General features: G+C 49.4%; 1 non-coding gene across 1 annotated transcript; it reads left to right on the top strand.

The window, feature by feature from the left end:
- The first annotated feature begins 1,515 nt into the window (after positions 1-1,515).
- On the top strand, positions 1,516-1,600 carry LOC141736767 (small nucleolar RNA SNORD45). The gene has a single exon (XR_012585059.1). It is a non-coding gene; the product is annotated as a small nucleolar RNA SNORD45 (small nucleolar RNA).
- Positions 1,601-14,968: the final 13,368 nt, after the last annotated feature.

Raw genomic sequence — 14,968 nt, 5'->3', positions numbered from 1 at the left:
AGGATCACGGCTGCCGGTGCCCCACGTTGGTAATTAACAGCGCAATCAGAGTAATCGCCTTTAATGAGGGACGAAAAGGGTCTGTTTCCCAGGGGAAGCTCCCGGGGCTGAGCTCCGCCACCGGCACCCCCACAGGCCGCGGGGCGTCCTCCCGGAACGCCTGCTCCCGCCCGCCCGCGGCGCCGCCTCAGCCGGCCGGCGCCAGTCAGGCGAACGGCGCGGACAGCTATGACGGGGTCCTGCCGGGCAGGTACCCATAGCCCCGCCCCGGGATGGGACACTCTTTTCGGCGCGGGCGGCGAAAGAGGTGGATGTTGTGCACCGCGTGGTGCGGACGGGCCTGGGACTGGTGGGGGCTCCAGGCCCTGGTGGCTCTAGGTCCAGCGGTGCGATGGGCCCGCCCGGGCCGGGCCTGGCGGCGAGGGGCGTCCGCCGGGGTGAGGAGTGGGGGAGCCCGTAAGAGGGGCACGGCCTCGGAGGGATGGGGGGGTGGGTAGCGGGGTAGCCGGGGGTGGGGGGGTGGCTCCGGAGGGGGAGCCCGTAAGGTGGGGGAGGGGTCTTTGGGGGAGGGCGTCCGTAAAAGGAAGGGGGACTATTCAGCGGGGGGGGGGGATTGTCCATAATGGGGGAAGGAACGGCCTTGGCGGGGGGGGAGGTACGGTTCTCAGGGTGGTGGCGGGGGGGAGCCTCCGTGAGGCGGGGTAGACGGTCCCGGAGGTGAAGAAGGGGGGCGTCCGTAAGGAGGGGGGACACAGCTCCCGGGGTGGCGGTGGTAGGGCCTCCGTAAACGCGGGGGGTCGGCCCCGGAGGTGGGGGGAATAGGCGTCTATGTGGAGGGGGGGGCGGTCTCCCACTGGTAGGGCCTGCCGGCGGCGAGCTGGTGGTTCGCCTCGGCTCCTCGGGGGGATTTCCAGCGCGAGCTCTTCCCGGGGAGGGTCCGGCCAGGCGGGGATGTGCCCGCGGTCAGCGCTGATTGGCGGCATTTGACCTCGTTTGTGTTTCAGCCTCACTCTTGGGATCATCACCAACTTCTCCTGAGCCCCACATTGGACCGAGACTTATCAACGGGTGGCCTGACAGAGGCAGGCAGGTAAGTAAATACCGACTGATCTCAGCGCAGCTGTGCTATTATGAAGAGTAACAAACCTCACTCAACTTGTTGAGAGTTAGGGGTTCTTTTTTCCTGACAATTACACTGGTCTGTTCAGTGACTATTTATTTAGTATGTCCTGTTCCCCACAAAAAAAAAGACTTAATCTCAGTCTTATTTGTTTACTGTAGCTATTTCCATTGCAAGCTAAATTTCTCACCATCATGGTGAAAAACAATACCCGAAAGGCTCTAATGCTTCCAGCCAGTGGCTTGATGGCCTGTGTAATGTATCTCTTGTCCCATCTCAAGAAGAAAGAAATATATTGATGGTGTTACAAATAAAGCAGGTAGCGTCCTGTTTTAGGAAGAAAGTGTGTTGTGTTGGAAACCCTTGGGTAGGGCAGAAGGGAGGTGTCCTGCCTGGGTCAGTGATGAGTGTTGGCATGTATTATCTGATCTAAAGTTGATGTCCATCACCACTTTAGCTCTAGAATTACTCTGAGACACAGGCAACTCTAGTCAGCTTTTCAGATTTGATTTTTAGGGGGGAAAAAAGCAATGATGATACTGTATTTTCTGTTGGGGTTGTACATTCCTTTTTGTGTTCGCAGTTGGTGTTTCCTGGAAGGGTTACATTTGTTGGGCATGTTCACATACCTCTTAGAATACTGTAAAATGACAACTGCTTTGCCTGCACAGGAGTTCAAAAATGTGGGAATATTACATGTTCTTGCAGTGTTCTTGGATATGCACATCCCTGTTGGTGGTTGCTTTGGGTTTTGGGTTTTGCTTGGGTTTTTGGAGGGTGTTTTCTTATCAGGGGATTGTGAGCAGCCTTTGGTCAATACTGTGGTTTCCTGCAATTTGTGTTTTCTTAGTGACTGCCTGAAATGTGGCCAGAAGCACCACAAAGGTTGTCTCCCAGGGAAGATGGAGGGGTTTGTCGATGCCCAGGTATTATGTGACATGTTGTAAATGAGCCTGGTGGTTGATCTATGTGGGATTGCCGGGAGTCTAGAACTCGGGAGTCTAGAACTCGGGAGTCTAGAACTCGGGAGTCTAGAACTCGGGAGTCTAGAACTCGGGAGTCTAGAACTCGGGAGTCTAGAACTCGGGAGTCTAGAACTCGGGAGTCTAGAACTCGGGAGTCTAGAACTCGGGAGTCTAGAACTCGGGAGTCTAGAACTCGGGAGTCTAGAACTCGGGAGTCTAGAACTCGGGAGTCTAGAACTCGGGAGTCTAGAACTCGGGAGTCTAGAACTCGGGAGTCTAGAACTCGGGAGTCTAGAACTCGGGAGTCTAGAACTCGGGAGTCTAGAACTCGGGAGTCTAGAACTCGGGAGTCTAGAACTCGGGAGTCTAGAACTCGGGAGTCTAGAACTCGGGAGTCTAGAACACCGGAGTCTAGAACACCGGAGTCTAGAACACCGGAGTCTAGAACACCGGAGTCTAGAACACCGGAGTCTAGAACACCGGAGTCTAGAACACCGGAGTCTAGAACACCGGAGTCTAGAACACCGGAGTCTAGAAATTTCCGTTCAAAATACACGGAAAACACTGGAACAGGCTGCCCAGGGAGGCTGTGGAGTCCCCTTCTCTGGAGATTTTCAAGACCTGCCTGGATGCAGCCCTGAGGGATGTGCTTTAGGCAATCCTGCTCTAGCAGGGGAGTTGGACTAGATGATCTCTAGAGGTCCCTTCCAACTCTGAAGATTCCGTGAATGTTAACAATTGGGGTTAACCTGTTTCTGCCAGAGAGCCCATTTGGCCTTCAGCTTGCCCTCCTCCGTAAGCCTTAGGGTCAGAGGAACGGACAGGACAAACCACAGGCTGGATGCAGAATCGTCTTAAGGCTGTATCCAGCCTCCAGGAAGCAGTTTAGTACTGCTGTGGGGATTTTTGAAGAAGAGAGTAGTGCTCTGCTTATCTTTTAGGATCTTTTTTCCAAACTTTCTACTAATGTAATATATTAGTTAAACATTACCATTCTATAATTGCATTGTGTAACTGGAACTTCCATACAAAAGCAACATTAATCCAGTGGAAAAGTAAAACTAATTTGAAACTAAAAGGTGAGATGTGTGCTTGTTTTGCATCATGTGTGCAGGACTGCTTCTAGATCTTCCTGCATTTACTCTGCTAAATATACTTATTTTTTCAGTACAAGCTTACTTCTGTAATTTTGGATCCGGATAATAAGTGCAACATCCCACACTGGAGTCAGGTGCTGTTCCTTGTATAATTCTGGTTCCCAAAACACAAACCATGAAAATGGCTTCTCATGAGGCCACTTAAAAGATCTCTGTAAAAAATATTATTTTTAAAAAAAACCCCAACAATTTGTAACCTACTAGAGACCATGGTGGGTTAATTAGTCTTCAGCTCTTGGTGCTTTTGCCTGATCTAAATGAGTCAGAAATTGCTGTTAAGAATCCCTATGCCCCAGGGTCGGCTCCATGCCAGCCCACCCAGTGCAGAAATCCTCTCACTGCCATTTGTCTCGATGAAGGAGGAAGAAGATTTTGGGGTGACATGATGAAAAGGAAGTGGAAGTCATTGAGATGGTCCAAGTAAAGTGGCGGATTAAGATCACGTCTTTCAAGGGCGCTGGCCAGATAAAAGTGTTATGAGATCTCAGTGGCACTCCTATAGAACGCTTGGCGGTTTATTTGTCAAAGGTCGGGGGGAAATTGTAGCTGGTTTTATTACGGCTGTCCATGTCTTGTCCTTTCTCCACGTGAGTGTAAACAACTGATGCAGTTTTCTCTTCCTTTGTAAGCTGATACATTCCTCGCGCTGGTGGGGCAGGGGGTGTCTGTTCTGCACTGTCACTTCGGAAGGGTTTGGGGGGAGTTAAAAAATTGTGGGTTGTTTTTTTTTTTTTTAAATTTCTGAGGACTCATAAAAAAAAAACCCAAACCCAACAAACATTTTCTCTTCAGAATGCCCTAAGAAAAGCTTAACATCTGAAGTCCTGATGCTTTTCTGGTCTTGGCATTAAACTTGAGCTATTTCTGTCTTGCTGGAAGACCAAGTTGGCTGAGTTCTTCCATACCTAATGCAGGCACCTTTGGGGGCTTTTGCATATTATATTTAGCAGGCGTTTTGTGCTATTTTTACTTGTCATATCTATTGTGGAAGTGGGCGCAGCCATAGAAACATCGGTGCTTACAGGTCTTCCCTTTCTTCCTGCACTAACCCATTCCTAACAGATCCTGTTAGGTTTTTGCTTGTTTTATTTTTTTTTTAGATTAGTTTTAGATCGTAGTCTTTTGACTTGACAATTGTGGTTGTATTTCAGGTTTTGAACCATTCGACTGTTAAGATTTCTGTCTTTTAAGTAGCTTGGAACCTAGTGTAGTAGTTGTGCCTATTAGCAGGTTTTTCCTTTTGTATTTGCTTTTAAACAAGAATTGCAGAGAGGAGCGGGACGTGATGCGGCTGTAGATGCATCTTCTCGGCATTCATGCTTCCCTGAAAACACATACAGCTCACCAGAGCCTGAGTCTGCAATTAGTAACTTCATTTGCCCACTTGCCAGTGGGGAACATGCCCCTCTCTGAGCATCCCATCTGTACCAGGGAAGCTTGTCTTCTTGTTCCGGAAGTGTACTGACTTTAATTATTATGTTTTTATACTTCTTCTCTATAGCTACGTATTGGTTCTGGGAAGGAACAAGTAAACATACGCACCGTACCTGTGTTTGCCAGACCCCTGTGGGGCAGGACTTGTTGTGCCAGTGTAGTTTTAACCCTCTGTGATGAATGGTGGGGGCTCCTGTCTGGTTGTAACACGGTAATTCCCCTCGGCTTGCTGCGATTTACAGCCTTTGCGATGAGATCCAGCAGTTCCACTTGCACACGCAGGACGCACCCTGCAACCCGACCCCGTGGGGGATTTTGGAGAGGATTTTGTAGAATGACTGATGAACCCCACTGACGGGATGCTCAGCTCGTGAGCCTTTCGGTAGCCTCGTGCAGTTGTGTGGTGACAGTTGCTTCTGGGGAAGGTTCATGTGGTGAAGGAACACTGGGATGCCAGATAACTGCTGCCTCTTTGGGGTTGTTTTTTTCGTTCCTTGTATTTTTTTCCTTCCAGTTCTATAGCACAGTAGGCTGCTGCTCCCCTTGGGGGTTTCCAGGAAAGCTCTAGTCAGAGACCATCAAAGAACATTATGCTGTTGCTGAAGAGAAAACGGGGAATTTGGGGAAGAGGCACTTGGAGGTGATCAAATTTACCTTTTCAGCCTTGGTTATCTTTGCTTCTGCTGCTGATGCCATCAGGTGTGATTGGGGACACATCAGTGCTTCCTGCTGAAGGCAGAGTTGGAAGCTGTCTTACAGCAAATGATCTACAGGTGTCTCTGAGTATATCATAGGGCTGTAAATGCCACAGAAATTGCTCTGATGGGTGTTGACAGGCAAGACAAATAAAAGTTTATTCAGTTGCAGCAGCATCTTCAGCCATGGAGGTTTGTGTTTCTCTTGCTGACAAAAGCTCCATCCTGTACAAATGACAGCTGGACGGCTTTTTGGAGATGAACCAAACTTTCTTTTCCCAGGTGGTTCCATTTCACAACCTGTTGGGAATTGCTGGACCATCTCTTTTCAGAAGAACAAATGAAGGCTGTCAGTCCTGTCCTTCGTATGCCAGAAGATGCCCTGCAAGAACAAAGGCACGGTGAGAGCTGTCTCACAGAGAGAAAAGGTGTCTGCCCTCTTGCCGTGGTTTGACTGCGAGAAGGTCATCTCCAAAACCATTACCGTATTCTCTTTTTAAATGTGTTTATGTTACTGTAGTAGAGCAAAACTTTGGCCTGGGCTTTGTCACTTTGTAAATTGTGTAGAACAGGCTTGTTCTAATCATCTGAGCGTAACGTGTTGTTTCGTTGTATACGAGGTTTAGAAACCTTTCTAATCTGTATCCAAATGTGGGGCTTTGGATGTTTTTCTGAATATTCAAGTCAAAGCAAGAGTGTGATTGGTTTAATTTTTGTATCCCTGTGATACCAACTGTATTAAGCATCATCTGTCTTTATTCGAAGGTGCTTTGATGATGGATTAGAGTGTACTTCAAAAGAATCTGAAAAAAGCCCTACCTAAGCTCTGCGTTAATGCCACACACTTGCGTATTCTTCCCATTCATGCTTGACATGGCTTTTACACGCTGAGACACAAGCTGTTTCTTCTGATGGTGTGAAACCAGCGAAAACAAAAATTATGGTTTCAATAAGTGTAGATAAATGTCTTCATTGATTGAAGTCCCTCAGACAAGATTTCCCTGATATTTTGAATAAAGCATACTTGAGTGTGCGTGTATGTAGTGAAACTAGCTAATGTTTAGCACTCCAGAGAAAGTGTCTATAGGAGAGTGGCTTGTTATATAGTGTTGATCCTAAATTTGCTGGGTTAAAATTCTGCTGTTATGGCATTTAAGACAACATCTAATAACATGTTGGCAATTAAGAATAAAACTAGCCATGGAAAATACTTGCTTTCTGAAGGTTGGAGTCCTCTTTGTCTTCAGGAGTCTTAAAATTGCCTCTTACTTTACATCTTGCACATTGTTTTTTGAGACTGGGTAGTATTCCAGATGAAATATAAGGTAAAAGATAACTGCAAAGGGGAAGGAATTGCTAATAATCTCGATACATCTACTCCCACCCCCTGCCCTGGGCAGGGACACCTCCCACCAGACCAGGTTGCTCCAAGCCCCGTCCAACCTGGCCTTGAACCCCTCCAGGGATGGGGCAGCCACAGCTTCTCTGGGCAGCCTGGGCCAGGGGCTCACCACCCTCACAGCAAAGAATTTCTTCCTAATATCTCATCTAAATCAAGGCTTAAATAAAAAAAGTTACAGTAGGCTTTGTGTGCATGGAATGAGAGCACTGGCCAGGTGTTCCCTAGACTTTAAACAGAAACTTTAATTTTTTTTATTTTTTTTTTTTTGAAACTCCAAGTTACCTTTGCAAGTGCTGCTCCTCACAGTGCATAAGAATTTGCCAGATTTTTTTTCCGTGTGTAGGAATAAAAAATCCTCTTCTGAGCCTCTGGTATAGAAGGAGAGACTGTGGGAATTAATATGTGGGTAACGCTACATGACAATGTAGACCATGGTAGGTTGAAATCCCATTAATATTACTGGAGGTTTTCTCTGGAGCAGGTCTGGTTAACTTCATTTCCTAAGTCAGCTGTGATTTTTTTAAAGGCCTCTGTATAAGATTTACAGGTTAAAGGAGAGTAAGTATGTGTACAAACAGAAAACTTAAGAATATTCATGCATTTTTTTACATCAGATCTTTAAAGAATACTGAATTTGTAAAGGGTTGTCACACCTTAAGTGAACAAAATCACTTTTTTTTTTTTTTTAAAATGAACTGAGAAATAGTTGCCCAACGTATGTGTGTGTCAGCTGCCACAGGCAGGGTGCAGGAACAACTACAAAACCAGGGATGAAATGCGAAGAGTAAATATAATCCTGATGCCTTGCAAACTGGGGGATCTTGGAAGCAGCCCCCAGGCAGAGGCACGCGAGCGGGAACACAGGCACTGTGGTGCTCGGTCCTTGTTAGAGAGTGATGGAATCTGCTGTTCTCCCCTGTATTTCAGGGACAGAAGCAGGCCCAGTTTTCCACTGTGCTTTGATCTTTCCCGCAGCAGGGCAGGAACCTCAGGCAGGTTCGATGAGGTGCCTCAGAGTCCTTCGCAGGCCGATGGTACCGAAGCACAGATGTTCTACTTGGTGAGCGCACAAGGCTAAATGATCATTAGTGTGAGGTATGGGGTTTTTCGACACCTCAGCTGCAAGTCACTCGAGCATGTTAACGCTCCTCCGCGCCGATCTCCCGCTGTTTTCCCACCGCATGTTAAAACACTTGTGTCATTGTGGTGCAGAACACATTGCTATTGCTTGCCTCTACTATTTTGTTAAATGTATTTCTTGATATTTCTGAGCTTTCATATGTAGAAACCTTGCAGTAATTAATCTGCTGTTCTCAGTCTTCGGTTGTGTTTGAGAAGCGGAGAAGGTCTACTGCCAGCTTCAGGAGCCTGACTGCAGCTGGGAGTGTCGGTGTGGGACTCAGCAGGGGACCAGCACTGCTGTCTCCCATCCCGTGCTCCGCGGTGACACTGAAGTTCCCGATGCTGGAATTTGTAAAGCCGGGTCTGTCTGACCCAAGAGTCGGTTCCTCCGTGGGGGCTGGGAGGGAGCAGCACTGCTCAGGGCTCTGCTGAGGAGCTGCCACCCGTTGTCATCTCTGTAGGCCTTGTGTGGCGAAGCCAAGGAGGTGTCAACCCACCGCTGCCCACAAGGTGCTGTGTCCTGGTAAAGGCTGGCGGCAGCTTGGGGTGGCTTTTAATGCAGGGCTGCTAAGTTCAAGAGGCAAAACGTCTGGTTGAAATGTTTTGTTTCTTAATTGAAAGAGTTTTAGTGGTGGTAATACGTGCTAATACACGGAGCAGCGCACTCTAAAGCGTGGGTAGAAGCACATCGTGGTGGGCTGACCTTTGCTGGCTGCCAGCTGCCCTCAACATCGAGAGGTCAGACAGAGCACTGGCAGTTACCGACGTGGGCAAAACAGACTCCATGGGTGGGGAAGGCAGGGGGAACTAATTTAATTTATTGCTAATTAATTGTAGCAGTAGGATAGTGAGAAATAAGAGCAAGTCTTAAAACACCTTCCCCTCTTCTTCCCCTTCCCTTCTTCCCAGGCTCAACTTCACTCCCCATTTCTCCACCTCCTCCTCAATGGGGAATGGGGGTTGCGGTCAGTGCGTCACACGTTCTTTCTGCTGCTCCTTCCTCCTCACACTCTTTCCCTGCTCTAGCGAGGGGTCCCTCCCATGGGAGACCGTCCTCCATGACCTTCTCCAGTGTGAGACCTTCCCATGGGCTGCAGGTCTTCATGACCTGCTCCAGCATGGGTCTTTTCCATGGGGTGCAGTCCTTCAGGAACAGACTGCTCCAGCGTGGCTCCCCCCATGGGGTCACAAGTCCTGCCATCAAACCTGCTCCATGGTGGACTCCTCCCTCTCCATGGGTCCACCAGTCCTGCCAGGAGCCTGCTCCAGCGTGGGCTTCCCATGGGGTCACAGCCCTCTTGGAGCACATCTACCTGCTCTGGCGTGGGATCCTCCATGGGCTGCAGGTGGATATCTGCTCCACCACGGACCTCCATGGGCTGCAGGGTGACAACCTGCCTCTCCATGGTCTTCACCATGGGCTGCAGGGGAACCTCTGCTCTGTGACCTCCTCCTCCTCATTCTTCACGGACCTTGGTGCCTTTTTAGTTGTTTCTCTCACACATTCTCACTCCTCCCAGCTCCTGGGCAGCAGTTTTTACCCCTTCTTAAATACATTACCATGGAGGTGCCACCAGCTCGCTGATGGGCTCAGCCTTGGCCAGCAGCGGGTCCCCCTTGGAGCTGGCTGGAACTGTCTCTGTAGGACACGGGAGAGGCTTCTGGTGTCTTCTCACAGAAGCCACCCCTGCGCCCCCCACCCCCTACCTGCCACCAAAACCTTGCCATGTAAACCAAATGCACACATTTATTTCAGACAACGTCTAGATCTTAACAAGCACCATGGGTTTTACTGGGAGCTTTCGGTATCTACACTCACAAGGAGGAAGAGGGAGACAGTGTGTGACGTCCTGGCTAAAATAGTCCCTGCCTGCCGTGTCAAGTGAAGAAAAAAATGTGGCACAAGCCACGTGTAAATGCTCCACTGGTGTTCTGAAGAGCAGCAGCGTTGCCTTCTCTTTCTGGGTCTTTTTTCCCCTCTTTTTTCATCCTCCTGCCCTCTCCGCTGGGGCCGGGCTTCGAGAGTCCTGCTGTAAGCGGTGCTTGGGCTGAGCAGCGGCATCTCTACATCTCTTTTTTCCTTCCACCCCCTCAAAAAGAATGCAGGCGTCCTTCACTTGTCTTTAAATAAAACCTTATTATTTTCTTTGCCTAAACCTTTTTGATTGCACTACCTCAGTTCCCTGCTGGGGTCAATAAACTGGTTTGATTTGCAACACGATGTTTGCATTAACCGCCTGGATACAAGCTGGTTTTCAAAGCAGACTTATTTTCTATTTAATTTCGTACTTGGGCTACTTCAGGGAGCTTTTACAGAATGGTGGTGAAGTTTATTGCTTGGTTATCTCTACTCCTAGTACGAAAAATGAACTTTTCTGAGGCGTATTTTTACATATTTCTTTCTGAATAAAAAAGCACTTATTTTCCCCCCCCCAGTTAGTGATCTACAATTTAATGCGTCTCTTCTGAAAGATTGATTCCCCCAGCCCCTCAGAACCGTATTTTGGGGACAGGCGTTGTTGTGTAGGCAATGCTGGCACCGCACGTGGAACTCCCCACGTTCTGCTGCCCGTGTCCCAGAGAGCAGGAGTACAGGGAAAATGCCGCTCTCCCCCAGGGGATCCAATTGCAGGAGCCATACCCCTCTTATTTGGGTAAAACTGGCAGTTCTTGCAGTAAATAGTCCAGCTTAGCATCCATTAATTTACTAAGCATCTTATTTTTTACCATGATGCAGTGAGATACTGAAATATAATCAAAACGCGCGTACCACTGAGGATGCCTGCCAACCAAAGATGCATCTGTAAGGGAAGATGCTGTTTTACGCGTAGATGTTTTGGTGTTGCAATCTCCTGTTACGTATTTTGTATTCATAAAATATTCATACAGCTAGAATTCAGATTTTTTTTTCTTTTTTTTTTCCCAAATTGTCCAACACTGTATCAGATTTGTGAATGTCTTGGTTTCTGCGGTGACTGAAGAGCCCAAGTCATATGCATGCACAACTTTTCTCGTGAGGGTCTCTTTTGATGCCCGTGACGCATCATACCACACGTATCATGATGTAACACTCACGGGTTTTTTGACCCAAGTTCTGTGCGTTTTTGTGTTGGCATCTTCAGAGGTGCCGAGCACGGGGGTCTTTAGAGGAGCACTCTATCAGACACAATTGGACAGGATTCAAAGTTGGTCTTTTCACGGTCTGACTTGGCATTTTCAGTTCAGTCTTTTGTGATCTTTAAGGTACTTATCGTTAGTTCTCTAACCAATTAAACTTTAAAAAACATTTATTCCCGATAAGACTACAAATTGTCTCTCCACTTGCTACTGAATTGAATGAATTTGTTGCAAAATTTATGTAGCATGAAGCTTCTCATTTCCTACAGCCATTTGTGATCCTGTTTTCTTTGCGACTGCTCCAGGAACTGGAGATCGGAGCGGCTGCGACACTGAGAGCCGCAGGGCCGGCTTCTCAAGCCTTTACACAGCTCAACAACGAAACAAAACCACAGCAGCTGTCTCCTTCGATTTCATTAGTGTGTGCGTGTGTATGTACGCTCATGTGTGTGCGTCTGTGTGCTCGTTCACACCTGCTGCATCGCGTGGGACATCCTTGGGTCACCCTTCCATGGATCTGTGTTGGAGACGGCACATCCAGATCATCGCATTTGGAAGAACGGTGCTTGGTCACGGCATTTTTTTTTTCGTGTGTGGCACGAACGGAAAAACCGTCTTCAGGATAAAATTACCATACCGAATTTAAAATACTTCAAGGAAAGCACAGAAGGACTGTTCTTCCTTCTGCTGGCCTCTCCCTGCCTCCAGCAGCTGGAGGTTTTGGGGCTTGTGGCCTGAAGGCGGGTGTGTGTCATGGTGCTGAGGGGCCGGTGAACCTCTTGGATGCCAGTTTGGTTTACCCTCCTTGATCCCATTCGCACACTGACCACCGCCCAACACTCAGAGGAGCAGCAGGGTTGTGTGAAGGAGGACTCGAGGGCACATGGCGGCACCAAGCCTTGTGGGACTTTGCTCATCGCCATTCCTCCTAGATGGTGGTTTCACCTCTCCAGAAGTGCCCCCAGTTGCTGCTGGCCTTGCTGGGAAGGGTCCCACTGAACCCGTGTCTTCACAGAATCACAGAATTATCACAGAGTCATACAATCCCAGGTTGGAAGGCACTTCAAGGATCATCTGGTCCAACCTTTCTTGGCAAAAGCACGGTCTAGACAAGATGGTCCATCTGAATCTTAGAGGCATCCAATGATGGGGAATCCCCCGCTTCCCTGGGGAGATTATTCCAGTGAATGATTGTTCTCACAGTGAAAAATTTTCCTCTTGTGTCCAGTTGGAATCTCCCCAGGAGTAACTTGTACCCGTTACCCCTTGTCTTTTCCACATGACTCCTTGTAAAAAGGGAGCCTCCATCTTCTCTGTGGCGACCCTTTAAATACTGGAACATGGTGGTAAGGTCTCCCCTGAGCCTCCTTTTCTCAAAGCTGAACAAACCCAGTTCTCTCAGCCTTTCTTCACATGCCAGGCTTCCCAGTCCTTGGATTATCTTGGTGGCCCTTCTCTGGACCCTCTCCAGCCTGTCCACATCCGTTTTGTATAGCGGGGACCAAAACTGAACACAGTGTTCCAGGTGAGGTCTGACAAGTGATGAGTAGAGTGGGACCAGGACCCCCAAGTCCCTGTCCACAGAGCTTCTCGCCAGCCAGGTAGATCCCAGCCTGTGCTGCACTCCTGGATTATGTTTTCCCTGGTGCAAGACCTTACACTTGTCCGTGTTGAACTTCATAAGGTTCTTGTTAACCCACTCTTCTCGGCCAATCCAGGGCTTCCTGCTGGGTGGCTCTCCCTTCCCAAGTGGCCACTTCCCCACTCTGGTATCATCAGCAAACTTCATCAGGGTACACCTGATCCCATCTTCCAGCTCACTTATGAAGATATTAAACAGCGTTGGCCCCAGTATCGATCCCTGGGGGACCTCACTTGTGACAGATTGCCAGTTCGAGAAGGAACTATTGACCACCACCGTAACGCATCAGTTTCTCTGGGAGGAGGCTGCAGGGAACCGTGTTGAAAGCCTTGGAGAAATCCAGGCAGACAATGTCCACCGCTCACGCCACATCAACCGAGCAGGTCACTTTGTTGTGGAAGGTGATCGGGTTTGTCAAGCACGATTTGCCCTTGGTGAATCTGTGGTGGCTTTTCCCAATCACGTGTTTCATTTGACTTGTGGTCACCCCCAGGAGCATTCATTCCATAACTTTCTGAGGGACTGAAGTAAGACTGATGGTCTATAACTTCCTGGATCCTCCTTTAAGCCCTTCCTGTAGAAGACATTAGCCTTCATCCAGTCTTCTGGGATGTCCCCCAGTCTCCACAACTTCTCAAGGATTATGGAGAGCGGCCTCACAGCGACATCAGCCAGCTCTCTTCACACCCTTGGATGGATGTTGTCAGGGCCCATCCATTGGCAGGGGTCAAGCTCCTGTAACAGTTCACCCACCAACTCTTCCTTCACTGGCGGTGGGTTTGGGTTTGCATCAACCCGAATTGTTGTTCCCAAGGCCCAAGTTCACACCAAGGTGAAAGTGCTGAGAACCTCTGCCTTTCCAGTGTTGGTGACTAATTCACCTCTGCTGTTTAACAGCAGGACAATATTTTCCTTCCATTTCAGCTTGTTGTTCGTGTACCCGAAGAACCTTTTCCTGTAGTTTTTGACATCTCTGGCCACTTTCAATTTGAGCTGAGCTTTTTGCTTTTCTAACTGCATCTCTGCACGCCCTGGCAACACCCTTGTAGTTCTCAATGGGCATTTCTCCACTTTTCCATCTCTGGAACGCTTCTCTTTTGGTTTTGAGCAGACTCAGAAGCTCACAGTTAAGCCAAGGGGGTGTCTTGCTCCTCCTACTTCCCTTACCTTTAAAGGGGACATTCTTGTGCTTGCAGGAGTGTGTTCTTGCTCTTGATGGGAGCGTCTTCACTGTGAAGGTCTTCAGGAGCTATTTCATGGCTGTTGGCATAGGGCTCGTTAGCCCTGAGCCAAGCCCCAGGAGCTCTGAAACCTCTTGGGAGATGGCTGGGCAGGGCTGGTGGCTGCAGCAAGAGCCTGCATGGGGGGGGGGGTCCCATGTGGCTCGGGGGCAATGGGGTAGCCGGGATTCCTGGGTCTCCTGGCTCTGTGCCTGGCTGTGGGTCCTGGTGGGGGGTTTGTTTTGGAGCCATCTGGAACCGGCTCCACCTGATGTGTGGGCAGCCCCTGGTCTCTTCTGTCCGGGGCCACCCCTGCAGCGCCCCCCATCCAGACCTCCCCAGGTGAACCCCATACAACACGTCTAAGCCTCACTGCTGGATGGACATTGAGGCTGTGAAGCTGTGGCAGCCTTGCCTGTCCCAGGCTGCCATATTCGTATTGTCCTGGCCTCTTGAAGGACTCACAATGTCTCTTCAGAGCTCTGCCTCAAAGAGTGCCCTTTATGGTCTGCTGATTCTTTACCTATTTGAATAGTTATTGCATCTATTTAGATAGACGGGCATATGCAATCGTGGGCACTGAGGAGACTGACCGATAGTCCAGCTTACACCTAGGTGCTGTAGACAACCCTGGTGACGCACATGCCGACCCCAAGCGCGATGCAGCCATGCCCACCTGCATCTCTTGCAGGTCAGGGCTGGCTGCCTGGAGGACGCCACACGTCGTCTTGTGGCAGGTGATACCAGGCTGAATGGCACAGGTGATTTGCCAGAGGGGCGGGATGCCGTTCAGAGGGACCTGGACACACTCAAGAAGTCAGTGTGAACCTCATGAGGCTCAACCAGGCCAAGTGCAGGGTCCTGTCCTGCACCCGGGTCAGGGCAAGCTGCAGTCTCAGCACAGGCTGGGGAGGGAGAGATGGAGAGCAGCCCTGAGGAGAAGGGCTTGGGGGTGCTGGGGGGTGAAAAGCTGGCCATGTGCTGGCACCGTGCGCTGGTATCCTGGAAAGCCCCCCGCATCCTGGGCTGCATCCAGAGCAGCGTGGGCAGCAGGGCGAGGGGGGGGATTCTGCCCCTCTACTCTGCTCGGGGGA

This window comes from Larus michahellis, unplaced genomic scaffold, assembly GCF_964199755.1.
Source record: "Larus michahellis unplaced genomic scaffold, bLarMic1.1 SCAFFOLD_115, whole genome shotgun sequence".
Taxonomy (NCBI): Eukaryota; Metazoa; Chordata; class Aves; order Charadriiformes; family Laridae; genus Larus; species Larus michahellis.
The sequence above is the reverse complement of the archived record's forward strand: the minus strand, read 5'-3'. Positions and strand labels throughout refer to the sequence as shown.